This window comes from Hyla sarda, unplaced genomic scaffold, assembly GCF_029499605.1.
Source record: "Hyla sarda isolate aHylSar1 unplaced genomic scaffold, aHylSar1.hap1 scaffold_689, whole genome shotgun sequence".
Taxonomy (NCBI): Eukaryota; Metazoa; Chordata; class Amphibia; order Anura; family Hylidae; genus Hyla; species Hyla sarda.
Window position 1 is genome coordinate 27,529 of NW_026610706.1, and position 17,924 is coordinate 45,452.

At 43.4% G+C, this 17,924-nt stretch overlaps 10 pseudogenes; all 10 read right to left on the minus strand.

Moving 5' to 3' along the window:
* Window positions 1–1,307: 1,307 nt before the first annotated feature.
* LOC130343797 (U2 spliceosomal RNA) lies at window positions 1,308–1,571 on the minus strand (annotated as a pseudogene).
* Window positions 1,572–3,063: 1,492 nt separating this feature from the next.
* Window positions 3,064–3,327, minus strand: LOC130343798 (U2 spliceosomal RNA; annotated as a pseudogene).
* A 1,495-nt stretch (window positions 3,328–4,822) lies between these two features.
* LOC130343717 (U2 spliceosomal RNA) lies at window positions 4,823–5,086 on the minus strand (annotated as a pseudogene).
* A 1,489-nt stretch (window positions 5,087–6,575) lies between these two features.
* On the minus strand, window positions 6,576–6,839 carry LOC130343799 (U2 spliceosomal RNA; annotated as a pseudogene).
* A 1,507-nt stretch (window positions 6,840–8,346) lies between these two features.
* On the minus strand, window positions 8,347–8,610 carry LOC130343791 (U2 spliceosomal RNA; annotated as a pseudogene).
* A 1,478-nt stretch (window positions 8,611–10,088) lies between these two features.
* Window positions 10,089–10,352, minus strand: LOC130343800 (U2 spliceosomal RNA; annotated as a pseudogene).
* A 1,483-nt stretch (window positions 10,353–11,835) lies between these two features.
* LOC130343801 (U2 spliceosomal RNA) lies at window positions 11,836–12,099 on the minus strand (annotated as a pseudogene).
* Window positions 12,100–13,580: 1,481 nt separating this feature from the next.
* Window positions 13,581–13,844, minus strand: LOC130343782 (U2 spliceosomal RNA; annotated as a pseudogene).
* Window positions 13,845–15,338: 1,494 nt separating this feature from the next.
* LOC130343802 (U2 spliceosomal RNA) lies at window positions 15,339–15,602 on the minus strand (annotated as a pseudogene).
* A 1,474-nt stretch (window positions 15,603–17,076) lies between these two features.
* On the minus strand, window positions 17,077–17,340 carry LOC130343804 (U2 spliceosomal RNA; annotated as a pseudogene).
* Between the last annotated feature and the right edge of the window lie 584 nt (window positions 17,341–17,924).

The following is a 17,924-nucleotide window of genomic DNA, read 5'->3' on the forward strand; positions in this document are numbered from 1 at the left end:
GGACAGGCGACCATTGCACTCTGATGGAGCATTTAGCAATGCAATCCATAGCCTGGCTTTTGCCTGAACCCCCATCACTCCTCCTCTTGCATATAAGACAATATTTCAGATCTGCATATGAAAACAACACGCCTACCTTTGTTGCACATAGCTGCCTGCCTGTCTCTAGTTACCCCACTGGCTGTAGCTGCGTCCCTTCCGACATGGAATAACACCAACTGTAACGATAAACTGAAAATTAACAGTATAAACCTGCATCATTTTGGACTCTGGTATTTGCTGAATCCGGGTGACCTGACAATCGATGGTGGTGCCGCTGGTGATTCTGGCCTTCTTGGAATCTGTTGGGCCTATGTGTTAGCTCACACATCACTTGGGTATCCATGGTAACTACCACAACATGGTCATCTGCAGTTTACATCTAGCCCGTGGCATTGAATGGCATTTTAAAAGTGCTAAGGGTCCTGGTGCAATAATCCTCCCATGAGGATCAGCCTCAACGGCTTTGTAGATTGCACTCATGTCAGCAACTCCATATACATTTTTTTTTCTTCATGCTTCTTTCTTCATCCTTTTTTCTTTCTGTCATTCAGACTTTCATTCATTCGATCTCTCTCACTCACTTGCTTTAACTCATTTGTTCTCACTCACTCACTCACTCACTCAATCACTCACTCACTCATTCACTCTCACTCACTCTCACTCTCTCACTCACTCGCTCACTAAGTCAGTCTCTCTCTCTCTCTCTCTTTTTCTTTTTATATATATTTTTTTCCGTCTTCTTCTTCTTCTTCTTCTTCTTCTTCTTCTTCTTCAGACCCTGTCATAGCACTAATGCCTTTCCAATACCACCAGCAGATGGAGACACTCCATTGCAACATTGGTTGTGAGCAGCAGTTTCTAAAAACAAATGCCTCATGGCGGATTTCCCATCCATCAATGGATGGTAAATTTTGTTTTTATCATTCACTGACCACAGAAACCAATGCATGGTCAAGCAACAGCAATGACACACCCTTGTGTATAGGCATGAGACCCTCATGTCATTTAACAGGATTCAGCACCACCCACAAGACAGCTACCTGTCATGTCATGTCAAACCTGCACAGGTGTGCTAGATTATTATTATTTAGTTTTATTTTATTTTTTTACACCAATCAGTGTGCAAACATGGTCATTAAAACGCTAAATGAATAGACGTTCATAAACCAGTCAGTGCAACTCATCATTTTGGTCTCCAATTCTCAAACTCAAATTCTCACCCACGGAGGATTAAATGAGAATCTTTCTTGTTTAACACTGGAATGGGGTGGTGCACTGTTCACTACCCGAAGATACTGCCACATCGGGTCAATGCATAGGGCGACAGAAGCAAGCTTCCAAATCAGCTCCCTTTCTCAAAAATCCATTTAATTTATGGTCCCCAGATAGGGAACGTATGTATCAGTATGTGCTCACAAGTCACCCAAGTGCAAGTATTCACACAAAAAAAAACGTGCCTCAGGATGCGATCTGTCGCAAGATCCTTTCTTTTTTTACACTTGATCTAAGCCAAAAGGCCTAGAGGGGATAACCGGGAAAGGGGTGGACCCAACCATGTCCCCTTCATGAGCACTCACATTACTCATAGGAATGGAAGGAAGGCTGGCAGCCAACCAGCCTCCCATACACTTTCTGGGTGGGTGGCAGTCAGCCACCCATACATACATACAGCACAGGCTAAACCCACATCATCACTTAAAAAAAGGACAGGCGACCATTGCACTCTGATGGAGCATTTAGCAATGCAATCCATAGCCTGGCTTTTGCCTGAACCCCCATCACTCCTCCTCTTGCATATAAGACAATATTTCAGATCTGCATATGAAAACAACACGCCTACCTTTGTTGCACATAGCTGCCTGCCTGTCTCTAGTTACCCCACTGGCTGTAGCTGCGTCCCTTCCGACATGGAATAACACCAACTGTAACGATAAACTGAAAATTAACAGTATAAACCTGCATCATTTTGGACTCTGGTATTTGCTGAATCCGGGTGACCTGACAATCGATGGTGGTGCCGCTGGTGATTCTGGCCTTCTTGGAATCTGTTGGGCCTATGTGTTAGCTCACACATCACTTGGGTATCCATGGTAACTACCACAACATGGTCATCTGCAGTTTACATCTAGCCCGTGGCATTGAATGGCATTTTAAAAGTGCTAAGGGTCCTGGTGCAATAATCCTCCCATGAGGATCAGCCTCAACGGCTTTGTAGATTGCACTCATGTCAGCAACTCCATATACATTTTTTTTTCTTCATGCTTCTTTCTTCATCCTTTTTTCTTTCTGTCATTCAGACTTTCATTCATTCGATCTCTCTCACTCACTTGCTTTAACTCATTTGTTCTCACTCACTCACTCACTCACTCACTCAATCACTCACTCACTCATTCACTCTCACTCACTCTCACTCTCTCACTCACTCGCTCACTAAGTCAGTCTCTCTCTCTCTCTCTCTTTTTCTTTTTATATATATTTTTTTCCGTCTTCTTCTTCTTCTTCTTCTTCTTCTTCTTCTTCTTCTTCTTCAGACCCTGTCATAGCACTAATGCCTTTCCAATACCACCAGCAGATGGAGACACTCCATTGCAACATTGGTTGTGAGCAGCAGTTTCTAAAAACAAATGCCTCATGGCGGATTTCCCATCCATCAATGGATGGTAAATTTTGTTTTTATCATTCACTGACCACAGAAACCAATGCATGGTCAAGCAACAGCAATGACACACCCTTGTGTATAGGCATGAGACCCTCATGTCATTTAACAGGATTCAGCACCACCCACAAGACAGCTACCTGTCATGTCATGTCAAACCTGCACAGGTGTGCTAGATTATTATTATTTAGTTTTATTTTATTTTTTTACACCAATCAGTGTGCAAACATGGTCATTAAAACGCTAAATGAATAGACGTTCATAAACCAGTCAGTGCAACTCATCATTTTGGTCTCCAATTCTCAAACTCAAATTCTCACCCACGGAGGATTAAATGAGAATCTTTCTTGTTTAACACTGGAATGGGGTGGTGCACTGTTCACTACCCGAAGATACTGCCACATCGGGTCAATGCATAGGGCGACAGAAGCAAGCTTCCAAATCAGCTCCCTTTCTCAAAAATCCATTTAATTTATGGTCCCCAGATAGGGAACGTATGTATCAGTATGTGCTCACAAGTCACCCAAGTGCAAGTATTCACACAAAAAAAAACGTGCCTCAGGATGCGATCTGTCGCAAGATCCTTTCTTTTTTTACACTTGATCTAAGCCAAAAGGCCTAGAGGGGATAACCGGGAAAGGGGTGGACCCAACCATGTCCCCTTCATGAGCACTCACATTACTCATAGGAATGGAAGGAAGGCTGGCAGCCAACCAGCCTCCCATACACTTTCTGGGTGGGTGGCAGTCAGCCACCCATACATACATACAGCACAGGCTAAACCCACATCATCACTTAAAAAAAGGACAGGCGACCATTGCACTCTGATGGAGCATTTAGCAATGCAATCCATAGCCTGGCTTTTGCCTGAACCCCCATCACTCCTCCTCTTGCATATAAGACAATATTTCAGATCTGCATATGAAAACAACACGCCTACCTTTGTTGCACATAGCTGCCTGCCTGTCTCTAGTTACCCCACTGGCTGTAGCTGCGTCCCTTCCGACATGGAATAACACCAACTGTAACGATAAACTGAAAATTAACAGTATAAACCTGCATCATTTTGGACTCTGGTATTTGCTGAATCCGGGTGACCTGACAATCGATGGTGGTGCCGCTGGTGATTCTGGCCTTCTTGGAATCTGTTGGGCCTATGTGTTAGCTCACACATCACTTGGGTATCCATGGTAACTACCACAACATGGTCATCTGCAGTTTACATCTAGCCCGTGGCATTGAATGGCATTTTAAAAGTGCTAAGGGTCCTGGTGCAATAATCCTCCCATGAGGATCAGCCTCAACGGCTTTGTAGATTGCACTCATGTCAGCAACTCCATATACATTTTTTTTTCTTCATGCTTCTTTCTTCATCCTTTTTTCTTTCTGTCATTCAGACTTTCATTCATTCGATCTCTCTCACTCACTTGCTTTAACTCATTTGTTCTCACTCACTCACTCACTCACTCACTCAATCACTCACTCACTCATTCACTCTCACTCACTCTCACTCTCTCACTCACTCGCTCACTAAGTCAGTCTCTCTCTCTCTCTCTCTTTTTCTTTTTATATATATTTTTTTCCGTCTTCTTCTTCTTCTTCTTCTTCTTCTTCTTCTTCTTCTTCTTCTTCAGACCCTGTCATAGCACTAATGCCTTTCCAATACCACCAGCAGATGGAGACACTCCATTGCAACATTGGTTGTGAGCAGCAGTTTCTAAAAACAAATGCCTCATGGCGGATTTCCCATCCATCAATGGATGGTAAATTTTGTTTTTATCATTCACTGACCACAGAAACCAATGCATGGTCAAGCAACAGCAATGACACACCCTTGTGTATAGGCATGAGACCCTCATGTCATTTAACAGGATTCAGCACCACCCACAAGACAGCTACCTGTCATGTCATGTCAAACCTGCACAGGTGTGCTAGATTATTATTATTTAGTTTTATTTTATTTTTTTACACCAATCAGTGTGCAAACATGGTCATTAAAACGCTAAATGAATAGACGTTCATAAACCAGTCAGTGCAACTCATAATTTTGGTCTCCAATTCTCAAACTCAAATTCTCACCCACGGAGGATTAAATGAGAATCTTTCTTGTTTAACACTGGAATGGGGTGGTGCACTGTTCACTACCCGAAGATACTGCCACATCGGGTCAATGCATAGGGCGAAAGAAGCAAGCTTCCAAATCAGCTCCCTTTCTCAAAAATCCATTTAATTTATGGTCCCCAGATAGGGAACGTATGTATCAGTATGTGCTCACAAGTCACCCAAGTGCAAGTATTCACACAAAAAAAAACGTGCCTCAGGATGCGATCTGTCGCAAGATCCTTTCTTTTTTTACACTTGATCTAAGCCAAAAGGCCTAGAGGGGATAACCGGGAAAGGGGTGGACCCAACCATGTCCCCTTCATGAGCACTCACATTACTCATAGGAATGGAAGGAAGGCTGGCAGCCAACCAGCCTCCCATACACTTTCTGGGTGGGTGGCAGTCAGCCACCCATACATACATACAGCACAGGCTAAACCCACATCATCACTTAAAAAAAGGACAGGCGACCATTGCACTCTGATGGAGCATTTAGCAATGCAATCCATAGCCTGGCTTTTGCCTGAACCCCCATCACTCCTCCTCTTGCATATAAGACAATATTTCAGATCTGCATATGAAAACAACACGCCTACCTTTGTTGCACATAGCTGCCTGCCTGTCTCTAGTTACCCCACTGGCTGTAGCTGCGTCCCTTCCGACATGGAATAACACCAACTGTAACGATAAACTGAAAATTAACAGTATAAACCTGCATCATTTTGGACTCTGGTATTTGCTGAATCCGGGTGACCTGACAATCGATGGTGGTGCCGCTGGTGATTCTGGCCTTCTTGGAATCTGTTGGGCCTATGTGTTAGCTCACACATCACTTGGGTATCCATGGTAACTACCACAACATGGTCATCTGCAGTTTACATCTAGCCCGTGGCATTGAATGGCATTTTAAAAGTGCTAAGGGTCCTGGTGCAATAATCCTCCCATGAGGATCAGCCTCAACGGCTTTGTAGATTGCACTCATGTCAGCAACTCCATATACATTTTTTTTTCTTCATGCTTCTTTCTTCATCCTTTTTTCTTTCTGTCATTCAGACTTTCATTCATTCGATCTCTCTCACTCACTTGCTTTAACTCATTTGTTCTCACTCACTCACTCACTCACTCAATCACTCACTCACTCATTCACTCTCACTCACTCTCACTCTCTCACTCACTCGCTCACTAAGTCAGTCTCTCTCTCTCTCTCTCTCTTTTCTTTTTATATATATTTTTTTCCGTCTTCTTCTTCTTCTTCTTCTTCTTCTTCTTCTTCTTCTTCTTCAGACCCTGTCATAGCACTAATGCCTTTCCAATACCACCAGCAGATGGAGACACTCCATTGCAACATTGGTTGTGAGCAGCAGTTTCTAAAAACAAATGCCTCATGGCGGATTTCCCATCCATCAATGGATGGTAAATTTTGTTTTTATCATTCACTGACCACAGAAACCAATGCATGGTCAAGCAACAGCAATGACACACCCTTGTGTATAGGCATGAGACCCTCATGTCATTTAACAGGATTCAGCACCACCCACAAGACAGCTACCTGTCATGTCATGTCAAACCTGCACAGGTGTGCTAGATTATTATTATTTAGTTTTATTTTATTTTTTTACACCAATCAGTGTGCAAACATGGTCATTAAAACGCTAAATGAATAGACGTTCATAAACCAGTCAGTGCAACTCATCATTTTGGTCTCCAATTCTCAAACTCAAATTCTCACCCACGGAGGATTAAATGAGAATCTTTCTTGTTTAACACTGGAATGGGGTGGTGCACTGTTCACTACCCGAAGATACTGCCACATCGGGTCAATGCATAGGGCGACAGAAGCAAGCTTCCAAATCAGCTCCCTTTCTCAAAAATCCATTTAATTTATGGTCCCCAGATAGGGAACGTATGTATCAGTATGTGCTCACAAGTCACCCAAGTGCAAGTATTCACACAAAAAAAAACGTGCCTCAGGATGCGATCTGTCGCAAGATCCTTTCTTTTTTTACACTTGATCTAAGCCAAAAGGCCTAGAGGGGATAACCGGGAAAGGGGTGGACCCAACCATGTCCCCTTCATGAGCACTCACATTACTCATAGGAATGGAAGGAAGGCTGGCAGCCAACCAGCCTCCCATACACTTTCTGGGTGGGTGGCAGTCAGCCACCCATACATACATACAGCACAGGCTAAACCCACATCATCACTTAAAAAAAGGACAGGCGACCATTGCACTCTGATGGAGCATTTAGCAATGCAATCCATAGCCTGGCTTTTGCCTGAACCCCCATCACTCCTCCTCTTGCATATAAGACAATATTTCAGATCTGCATATGAAAACAACACGCCTACCTTTGTTGCACATAGCTGCCTGCCTGTCTCTAGTTACCCCACTGGCTGTAGCTGCGTCCCTTCCGACATGGAATAACACCAACTGTAACGATAAACTGAAAATTAACAGTATAAACCTGCATCATTTTGGACTCTGGTATTTGCTGAATCCGGGTGACCTGACAATCGATGGTGGTGCCGCTGGTGATTCTGGCCTTCTTGGAATCTGTTGGGCCTATGTGTTAGCTCACACATCACTTGGGTATCCATGGTAACTACCACAACATGGTCATCTGCAGTTTACATCTAGCCCGTGGCATTGAATGGCATTTTAAAAGTGCTAAGGGTCCTGGTGCAATAATCCTCCCATGAGGATCAGCCTCAACGGCTTTGTAGATTGCACTCATGTCAGCAACTCCATATACATTTTTTTTTCTTCATGCTTCTTTCTTCATCCTTTTTTCTTTCTGTCATTCAGACTTTCATTCATTCGATCTCTCTCACTCACTTGCTTTAACTCATTTGTTCTCACTCACTCACTCACTCACTCACTCAATCACTCACTCACTCATTCACTCTCACTCACTCTCACTCTCTCACTCACTCGCTCACTAAGTCAGTCTCTCTCTCTCTCTCTCTTTTTCTTTTTATATATATTTTTTTCCGTCTTCTTCTTCTTCTTCTTCTTCTTCTTCTTCTTCTTCTTCTTCTTCTTCTTCTTCTTCAGACCCTGTCATAGCACTAATGCCTTTCCAATACCACCAGCAGATGGAGACACTCCATTGCAACATTGGTTGTGAGCAGCAGTTTCTAAAAACAAATGCCTCATGGCGGATTTCCCATCCATCAATGGATGGTAAATTTTGTTTTTATCATTCACTGACCACAGAAACCAATGCATGGTCAAGCAATAGCAATGACACACCCTTGTGTATAGGCATGAGACCCTCATGTCATTTAACAGGATTCAGCACCACCCACAAGACAGCTACCTGTCATGTCATGTCAAACCTGCACAGGTGTGCTAGATTATTATTATTTAGTTTTATTTTATTTTTTTACACCAATCAGTGTGCAAACATGGTCATTAAAACGCTAAATGAATAGACGTTCATAAACCAGTCAGTGCAACTCATCATTTTGGTCTCCAATTCTCAAACTCAAATTCTCACCCACGGAGGATTAAATGAGAATCTTTCTTGTTTAACACTGGAATGGGGTGGTGCACTGTTCACTACCCGAAGATACTGCCACATCGGGTCAATGCATAGGGCGAAAGAAGCAAGCTTCCAAATCAGCTCCCTTTCTCAAAAATCCATTTAATTTATGGTCCCCAGATAGGGAACGTATGTATCAGTATGTGCTCACAAGTCACCCAAGTGCAAGTATTCACACAAAAAAAAACGTGCCTCAGGATGCGATCTGTCGCAAGATCCTTTCTTTTTTTACACTTGATCTAAGCCAAAAGGCCTAGAGGGGATAACCGGGAAAGGGGTGGACCCAACCATGTCCCCTTCATGAGCACTCACATTACTCATAGGAATGGAAGGAAGGCTGGCAGCCAACCAGCCTCCCATACACTTTCTGGGTGGGTGGCAGTCAGCCACCCATACATACATACAGCACAGGCTAAACCCACATCATCACTTAAAAAAAGGACAGGCGACCATTGCACTCTGATGGAGCATTTAGCAATGCAATCCATAGCCTGGCTTTTGCCTGAACCCCCATCACTCCTCCTCTTGCATATAAGACAATATTTCAGATCTGCATATGAAAACAACACGCCTACCTTTGTTGCACATAGCTGCCTGCCTGTCTCTAGTTACCCCACTGGCTGTAGCTGCGTCCCTTCCGACATGGAATAACACCAACTGTAACGATAAACTGAAAATTAACAGTATAAACCTGCATCATTTTGGACTCTGGTATTTGCTGAATCCGGGTGACCTGACAATCGATGGTGGTGCCGCTGGTGATTCTGGCCTTCTTGGAATCTGTTGGGCCTATGTGTTAGCTCACACATCACTTGGGTATCCATGGTAACTACCACAACATGGTCATCTGCAGTTTACATCTAGCCCGTGGCATTGAATGGCATTTTAAAAGTGCTAAGGGTCCTGGTGCAATAATCCTCCCATGAGGATCAGCCTCAACGGCTTTGTAGATTGCACTCATGTCAGCAACTCCATATACATTTTTTTTTCTTCATGCTTCTTTCTTCATCCTTTTTTCTTTCTGTCATTCAGACTTTCATTCATTCGATCTCTCTCACTCACTTGCTTTAACTCATTTGTTCTCACTCACTCACTCACTCAATCACTCACTCACTCATTCACTCTCACTCACTCTCACTCTCTCACTCACTCGCTCACTAAGTCAGTCTCTCTCTCTCTCTCTCTTTTTCTTTTTATATATATTTTTTTCCGTCTTCTTCTTCTTCTTCTTCTTCTTCTTCTTCTTCTTCAGACCCTGTCATAGCACTAATGCCTTTCCAATACCACCAGCAGATGGAGACACTCCATTGCAACATTGGTTGTGAGCAGCAGTTTCTAAAAACAAATGCCTCATGGCGGATTTCCCATCCATCAATGGATGGTAAATTTTGTTTTTATCATTCACTGACCACAGAAACCAATGCATGGTCAAGCAACAGCAATGACACACCCTTGTGTATAGGCATGAGACCCTCATGTCATTTAACAGGATTCAGCACCACCCACAAGACAGCTACCTGTCATGTCATGTCAAACCTGCACAGGTGTGCTAGATTATTATTATTTAGTTTTATTTTATTTTTTTACACCAATCAGTGTGCAAACATGGTCATTAAAACGCTAAATGAATAGACGTTCATAAACCAGTCAGTGCAACTCATCATTTTGGTCTCCAATTCTCAAACTCAAATTCTCACCCACGGAGGATTAAATGAGAATCTTTCTTGTTTAACACTGGAATGGGGTGGTGCACTGTTCACTACCCGAAGATACTGCCACATCGGGTCAATGCATAGGGCGACAGAAGCAAGCTTCCAAATCAGCTCCCTTTCTCAAAAATCCATTTAATTTATGGTCCCCAGATAGGGAACGTATGTATCAGTATGTGCTCACAAGTCACCCAAGTGCAAGTATTCACACAAAAAAAAACGTGCCTCAGGATGCGATCTGTCGCAAGATCCTTTCTTTTTTTACACTTGATCTAAGCCAAAAGGCCTAGAGGGGATAACCGGGAAAGGGGTGGACCCAACCATGTCCCCTTCATGAGCACTCACATTACTCATAGGAATGGAAGGAAGGCTGGCAGCCAACCAGCCTCCCATACACTTTCTGGGTGGGTGGCAGTCAGCCACCCATACATACATACAGCACAGGCTAAACCCACATCATCACTTAAAAAAAGGACAGGCGACCATTGCACTCTGATGGAGCATTTAGCAATGCAATCCATAGCCTGGCTTTTGCCTGAACCCCCATCACTCCTCCTCTTGCATATAAGACAATATTTCAGATCTGCATATGAAAACAACACGCCTACCTTTGTTGCACATAGCTGCCTGCCTGTCTCTAGTTACCCCACTGGCTGTAGCTGCGTCCCTTCCGACATGGAATAACACCAACTGTAACGATAAACTGAAAATTAACAGTATAAACCTGCATCATTTTGGACTCTGGTATTTGCTGAATCCGGGTGACCTGACAATCGATGGTGGTGCCGCTGGTGATTCTGGCCTTCTTGGAATCTGTTGGGCCTATGTGTTAGCTCACACATCACTTGGGTATCCATGGTAACTACCACAACATGGTCATCTGCAGTTTACATCTAGCCCGTGGCATTGAATGGCATTTTAAAAGTGCTAAGGGTCCTGGTGCAATAATCCTCCCATGAGGATCAGCCTCAACGGCTTTGTAGATTGCACTCATGTCAGCAACTCCATATACATTTTTTTTTCTTCATGCTTCTTTCTTCATCCTTTTTTCTTTCTGTCATTCAGACTTTCATTCATTCGATCTCTCTCACTCACTTGCTTTAACTCATTTGTTCTCACTCACTCACTCACTCACTCACTCAATCACTCACTCACTCATTCACTCTCACTCACTCTCACTCTCTCACTCACTCGCTCACTAAGTCAGTCTCTCTCTCTCTCTCTCTTTTTCTTTTTATATATATTTTTTTCCGTCTTCTTCTTCTTCTTCTTCTTCTTCTTCTTCTTCAGACCCTGTCATAGCACTAATGACTTTCCAATACCACCAGCAGATGGAGACACTCCATTGCAACATTGGTTGTGAGCAGCAGTTTCTAAAAACAAATGCCTCATGGCGGATTTCCCATCCATCAATGGATGGTAAATTTTGTTTTTATCATTCACTGACCACAGAAACCAATGCATGGTCAAGCAACAGCAATGACACACCCTTGTGTATAGGCATGAGACCCTCATGTCATTTAACAGGATTCAGCACCACCCACAAGACAGCTACCTGTCATGTCATGTCAAACCTGCACAGGTGTGCTAGATTATTATTATTTAGTTTTATTTTATTTTTTTACACCAATCAGTGTGCAAACATGGTCATTAAAACGCTAAATGAATAGACGTTCATAAACCAGTCAGTGCAACTCATCATTTTGGTCTCCAATTCTCAAACTCAAATTCTCACCCACGGAGGATTAAATGAGAATCTTTCTTGTTTAACACTGGAATGGGGTGGTGCACTGTTCACTACCCGAAGATACTGCCACATCGGGTCAATGCATAGGGCGACAGAAGCAAGCTTCCAAATCAGCTCCCTTTCTCAAAAATCCATTTAATTTATGGTCCCCAGATAGGGAACGTATGTATCAGTATGTGCTCACAAGTCACCCAAGTGCAAGTATTCACACAAAAAAAAACGTGCCTCAGGATGCGATCTGTCGCAAGATCCTTTCTTTTTTTACACTTGATCTAAGCCAAAAGGCCTAGAGGGGATAACCGGGAAAGGGGTGGACCCAACCATGTCCCCTTCATGAGCACTCACATTACTCATAGGAATGGAAGGAAGGCTGGCAGCCAACCAGCCTCCCATACACTTTCTGGGTGGGTGGCAGTCAGCCACCCATACATACATACAGCACAGGCTAAACCCACATCATCACTTAAAAAAAGGACAGGCGACCATTGCACTCTGATGGAGCATTTAGCAATGCAATCCATAGCCTGGCTTTTGCCTGAACCCCCATCACTCCTCCTCTTGCATATAAGACAATATTTCAGATCTGCATATGAAAACAACACGCCTACCTTTGTTGCACATAGCTGCCTGCCTGTCTCTAGTTACCCCACTGGCTGTAGCTGCGTCCCTTCCGACATGGAATAACACCAACTGTAACGATAAACTGAAAATTAACAATATAAACCTGCATCATTTTGGACTCTGGTATTTGCTGAATCCGGGTGACCTGACAATCGATGGTGGTGCCGCTGGTGATTCTGGCCTTCTTGGAATCTGTTGGGCCTATGTGTTAGCTCACACATCACTTGGGTATCCATGGTAACTACCACAACATGGTCATCTGCAGTTTACATCTAGCCCGTGGCATTGAATGGCATTTTAAAAGTGCTAAGGGTCCTGGTGCAATAATCCTCCCATGAGGATCAGCCTCAACGGCTTTGTAGATTGCACTCATGTCAGCAACTCCATATACATTTTTTTTTCTTCATGCTTCTTTCTTCATCCTTTTTTCTTTCTGTCATTCAGACTTTCATTCATTCGATCTCTCTCACTCACTTGCTTTAACTCATTTGTTCTCACTCACTCACTCACTCAATCACTCACTCACTCATTCACTCTCACTCACTCTCACTCTCTCACTCACTCGCTCACTAAGTCAGTCTCTCTCTCTCTTTTTCTTTTTATATATATTTTTTTCCGTCTTCTTCTTCTTCTTCTTCTTCTTCTTCTTCTTCTTCTTCTTCTTCAGACCCTGTCATAGCACTAATGCCTTTCCAATACCACCAGCAGATGGAGACACTCCATTGCAACATTGGTTGTGAGCAGCAGTTTCTAAAAACAAATGCCTCATGGCGGATTTCCCATCCATCAATGGATGGTAAATTTTGTTTTTATCATTCACTGACCACAGAAACCAATGCATGGTCAAGCAACAGCAATGACACACCCTTGTGTATAGGCATGAGACCCTCATGTCATTTAACAGGATTCAGCACCACCCACAAGACAGCTACCTGTCATGTCATGTCAAACCTGCACAGGTGTGCTAGATTATTATTATTTAGTTTTATTTTATTTTTTTACACCAATCAGTGTGCAAACATGGTCATTAAAACGCTAAATGAATAGACGTTCATAAACCAGTCAGTGCAACTCATCATTTTGGTCTCCAATTCTCAAACTCAAATTCTCACCCACGGAGGATTAAATGAGAATCTTTCTTGTTTAACACTGGAATGGGGTGGTGCACTGTTCACTACCCGAAGATACTGCCACATCGGGTCAATGCATAGGGCGACAGAAGCAGGCTTCCAAATCAGCTCCCTTTCTCAAAAATCCATTTAATTTATGGTCCCCAGATAGGGAACGTATGTATCAGTATGTGCTCACAAGTCACCCAAGTGCAAGTATTCACACAAAAAAAAACGTGCCTCAGGATGCGATCTGTCGCAAGATCCTTTCTTTTTTTACACTTGATCTAAGCCAAAAGGCCTAGAGGGGATAACCGGGAAAGGGGTGGACCCAACCATGTCCCCTTCATGAGCACTCACATTACTCATAGGAATGGAAGGAAGGCTGGCAGCCAACCAGCCTCCCATACACTTTCTGGGTGGGTGGCAGTCAGCCACCCATACATACATACAGCACAGGCTAAACCCACATCATCACTTAAAAAAAGGACAGGCGACCATTGCACTCTGATGGAGCATTTAGCAATGCAATCCATAGCCTGGCTTTTGCCTGAACCCCCATCACTCCTCCTCTTGCATATAAGACAATATTTCAGATCTGCATATGAAAACAACACGCCTACCTTTGTTGCACATAGCTGCCTGCCTGTCTCTAGTTACCCCACTGGCTGTAGCTGCGTCCCTTCTGACATGGAATAACACCAACTGTAACGATAAACTGAAAATTAACAGTATAAACCTGCATCATTTTGGACTCTGGTATTTGCTGAATCCGGGTGACCTGACAATCGATGGTGGTGCCGCTGGTGATTCTGGCCTTCTTGGAATCTGTTGGGCCTATGTGTTAGCTCACACATCACTTGGGTATCCATGGTAACTACCACAACATGGTCATCTGCAGTTTACACCTAGCCCGTGGCATTGAATGGCATTTTAAAAGTGCTAAGGGTCCTGGTGCAATAATCCTCCCATGAGGATCAGCCTCAACGGCTTTGTAGATTGCACTCATGTCAGCAACTCCATATACATTTTTTTTTCTTCATGCTTCTTTCTTCATCCTTTTTTCTTTCTGTCATTCAGACTTTCATTCATTCGATCTCTCTCACTCACTTGCTTTAACTCATTTGTTCTCACTCACTCACTCACTCACTCAATCACTCACTCACTCATTCACTCTCACTCACTCTCACTCTCTCACTCACTCGCTCACTAAGTCAGTCTCTCTCTCTCTCTCTCTTTTTCTTTTTATATATATTTTTTTCCGTCTTCTTCTTCTTCTTCTTCTTCTTCTTCTTCTTCTTCTTCTTCTTCTTCAGACCCTGTCATAGCACTAATGCCTTTCCAATACCACCAGCAGATGGAGACACTCCATTGCAACATTGGTTGTGAGCAGCAGTTTCTAAAAACAAATGCCTCATGGCGGATTTCCCATCCATCAATGGATGGTAAATTTTGTTTTTATCATTCACTGACCACAGAAACCAATGCATGGTCAAGCAACAGCAATGACACACCCTTGTGTATAGGCATGAGACCCTCATGTCATTTAACAGGATTCAGCACCACCCACAAGACAGCTACCTGTCATGTCATGTCAAACCTGCACAGGTGTGCTAGATTATTATTATTTAGTTTTATTTTATTTTTTTACACCAATCAGTGTGCAAACATGGTCATTAAAACGCTAAATGAATAGACGTTCATAAACCAGTCAGTGCAACTCATCATTTTGGTCTCCAATTCTCAAACTCAAATTCTCACCCACGGAGGATTAAATGAGAATCTTTCTTGTTTAACACTGGAATGGGGTGGTGCACTGTTCACTACCCGAAGATACTGCCACATCGGGTCAATGCATAGGGCGACAGAAGCAAGCTTCCAAATCAGCTCCCTTTCTCAAAAATCCATTTAATTTATGGTCCCCAGATAGGGAACGTATGTATCAGTATGTGCTCACAAGTCACCCAAGTGCAAGTATTCACACAAAAAAAAACGTGCCTCAGGATGCGATCTGTCGCAAGATCCTTTCTTTTTTTACACTTGATCTAAGCCAAAAGGCCTAGAGGGGATAACCGGGAAAGGGGTGGACCCAACCATGTCCCCTTCATGAGCACTCACATTACTCATAGGAATGGAAGGAAGGCTGGCAGCCAACCAGCCTCCCATACACTTTCTGGGTGGGTGGCAGTCAGCCACCCATACATACATACAGCACAGGCTAAACCCACATCATCACTTAAAAAAAGGACAGGCGACCATTGCACTCTGATGGAGCATTTAGCAATGCAATCCATAGCCTGGCTTTTGCCTGAACCCCCATCACTCCTCCTCTTGCATATAAGACAATATTTCAGATCTGCATATGAAAACAACACGCCTACCTTTGTTGCACATAGCTGCCTGCCTGTCTCTAGTTACCCCACTGGCTGTAGCTGCGTCCCTTCCGACATGGAATAACACCAACTGTAACGATAAACTGAAAATTAACAGTATAAACCTGCATCATTTTGGACTCTGGTATTTGCTGAATCCGGGTGACCTGACAATCGATGGTGGTGCCGCTGGTGATTCTGGCCTTCTTGGAATCTGTTGGGCCTATGTGTTAGCTCACACATCACTTGGGTATCCATGGTAACTACCACAACATGGTCATCTGCAGTTTACATCTAGCCCGTGGCATTGAATGGCATTTTAAAAGTGCTAAGGGTCCTGGTGCAATAATCCTCCCATGAGGATCAGCCTCAACGGCTTTGTAGATTGCACTCATGTCAGCAACTCCATATACATTTTTTTTTCTTCATGCTTCTTTCTTCATCCTTTTTTCTTTCTGTCATTCAGACTTTCATTCATTCGATCTCTCTCACTCACTTGCTTTAACTCATTTGTTCTCACTCACTCACTCACTCACTCAATCACTCACTCACTCATTCACTCTCACTCACTCTCACTCTCTCACTCACTCGCTCACTAAGTCAGTCTCTCTCTCTCTCTCTCTCTTTTCTTTTTATATATATTTTTTTCCGTCTTCTTCTTCTTCTTCTTCTTCTTCTTCAGACCCTGTCATAGCACTAATGCCTTTCCAATACCACCAGCAGATGGAGACACTCCATTGCAACATTGGTTGTGAGCAGCAGTTTCTAAAAACAAATGCCTCATGGCGGATTTCCCATCCATCAATGGATGGTAAATTTTGTTTTTATCATTCACTGACCACAGAAACCAATCGATGGTCAAGCAACAGCAATGACACACCCTTGTGTATAGGCATGAGACCCTCATGTCATTTAACAGGATTCAGCACCACCCACAAGACAGCTACCTGTCATGTCATGTCAAACCTGCACAGGTGTGCTAGATTATTATTATTTAGTTTTATTTTATTTTTTTACACCAATCAGTGTGCAAACATGGTCATTAAAACGCTAAATGAATAGACGTTCATAAACCAGTCAGTGCAACTCATCATTTTGGTCTCCAATTCTCAAACTCAAATTCTCACCCACGGAGGATTAAATGAGAATCTTTCTTGTTTAACACTGGAATGGGGTGGTGCACTGTTCACTACCCGAAGATACTGCCACATCGGGTCAATGCATAGGGCGACAGAAGCAAGCTTCCAAATCAGCTCCCTTTCTCAAAAATCCATTTAATTTATGGTCCCCAGATAGGGAACGTATGTATCAGTATGTGCTCACAAGTCACCCAAGTGCAAGTATTCACACAAAAAAAAACGTGCCTCAGGATGCGATCTGTCGCAAGATCCTTTCTTTTTTTACACTTGATCTAAGCCAAAAGGCCTAGAGGGGATAACCGGGAAAGGGGTGGACCCAACCATGTCCCCTTCATGAGCACTCACATTACTCATAGGAATGGAAGGAAGGCTGGCAGCCAACCAGCCTCCCATACACTTTCTGGGTGGGTGGCAGTCAGCCACCCATACATACATACAGCACAGGCTAAACCCACATCATCACTTAAAAAAAGGACAGGCGACCATTGCACTCTGATGGAGCATTTAGCAATGCAATCCATAGCCTGGCTTTTGCCTGAACCCCCATCACTCCTCCTCTTGCATATAAGACAATATTTCAGATCTGCATATGAAAACAACACGCCTACCTTTGTTGCACATAGCTGCCTGCCTGTCTCTAGTTACCCCACTGGCTGTAGCTGCGTCCCTTCCGACATGGAATAACACCAACTGTAACGATAAACTGAAAATTAACAGTATAAACCTGCATCATTTTGGACTCTGGTATTTGCTGAATCCGGGTGACCTGACAATCGATGGTGGTGCCGCTGGTGATTCTGGCCTTCTTGGAATCTGTTGGGCCTATGTGTTAGCTCACACATCACTTGGGTATCCATGGTAACTACCACAACATGGTCATC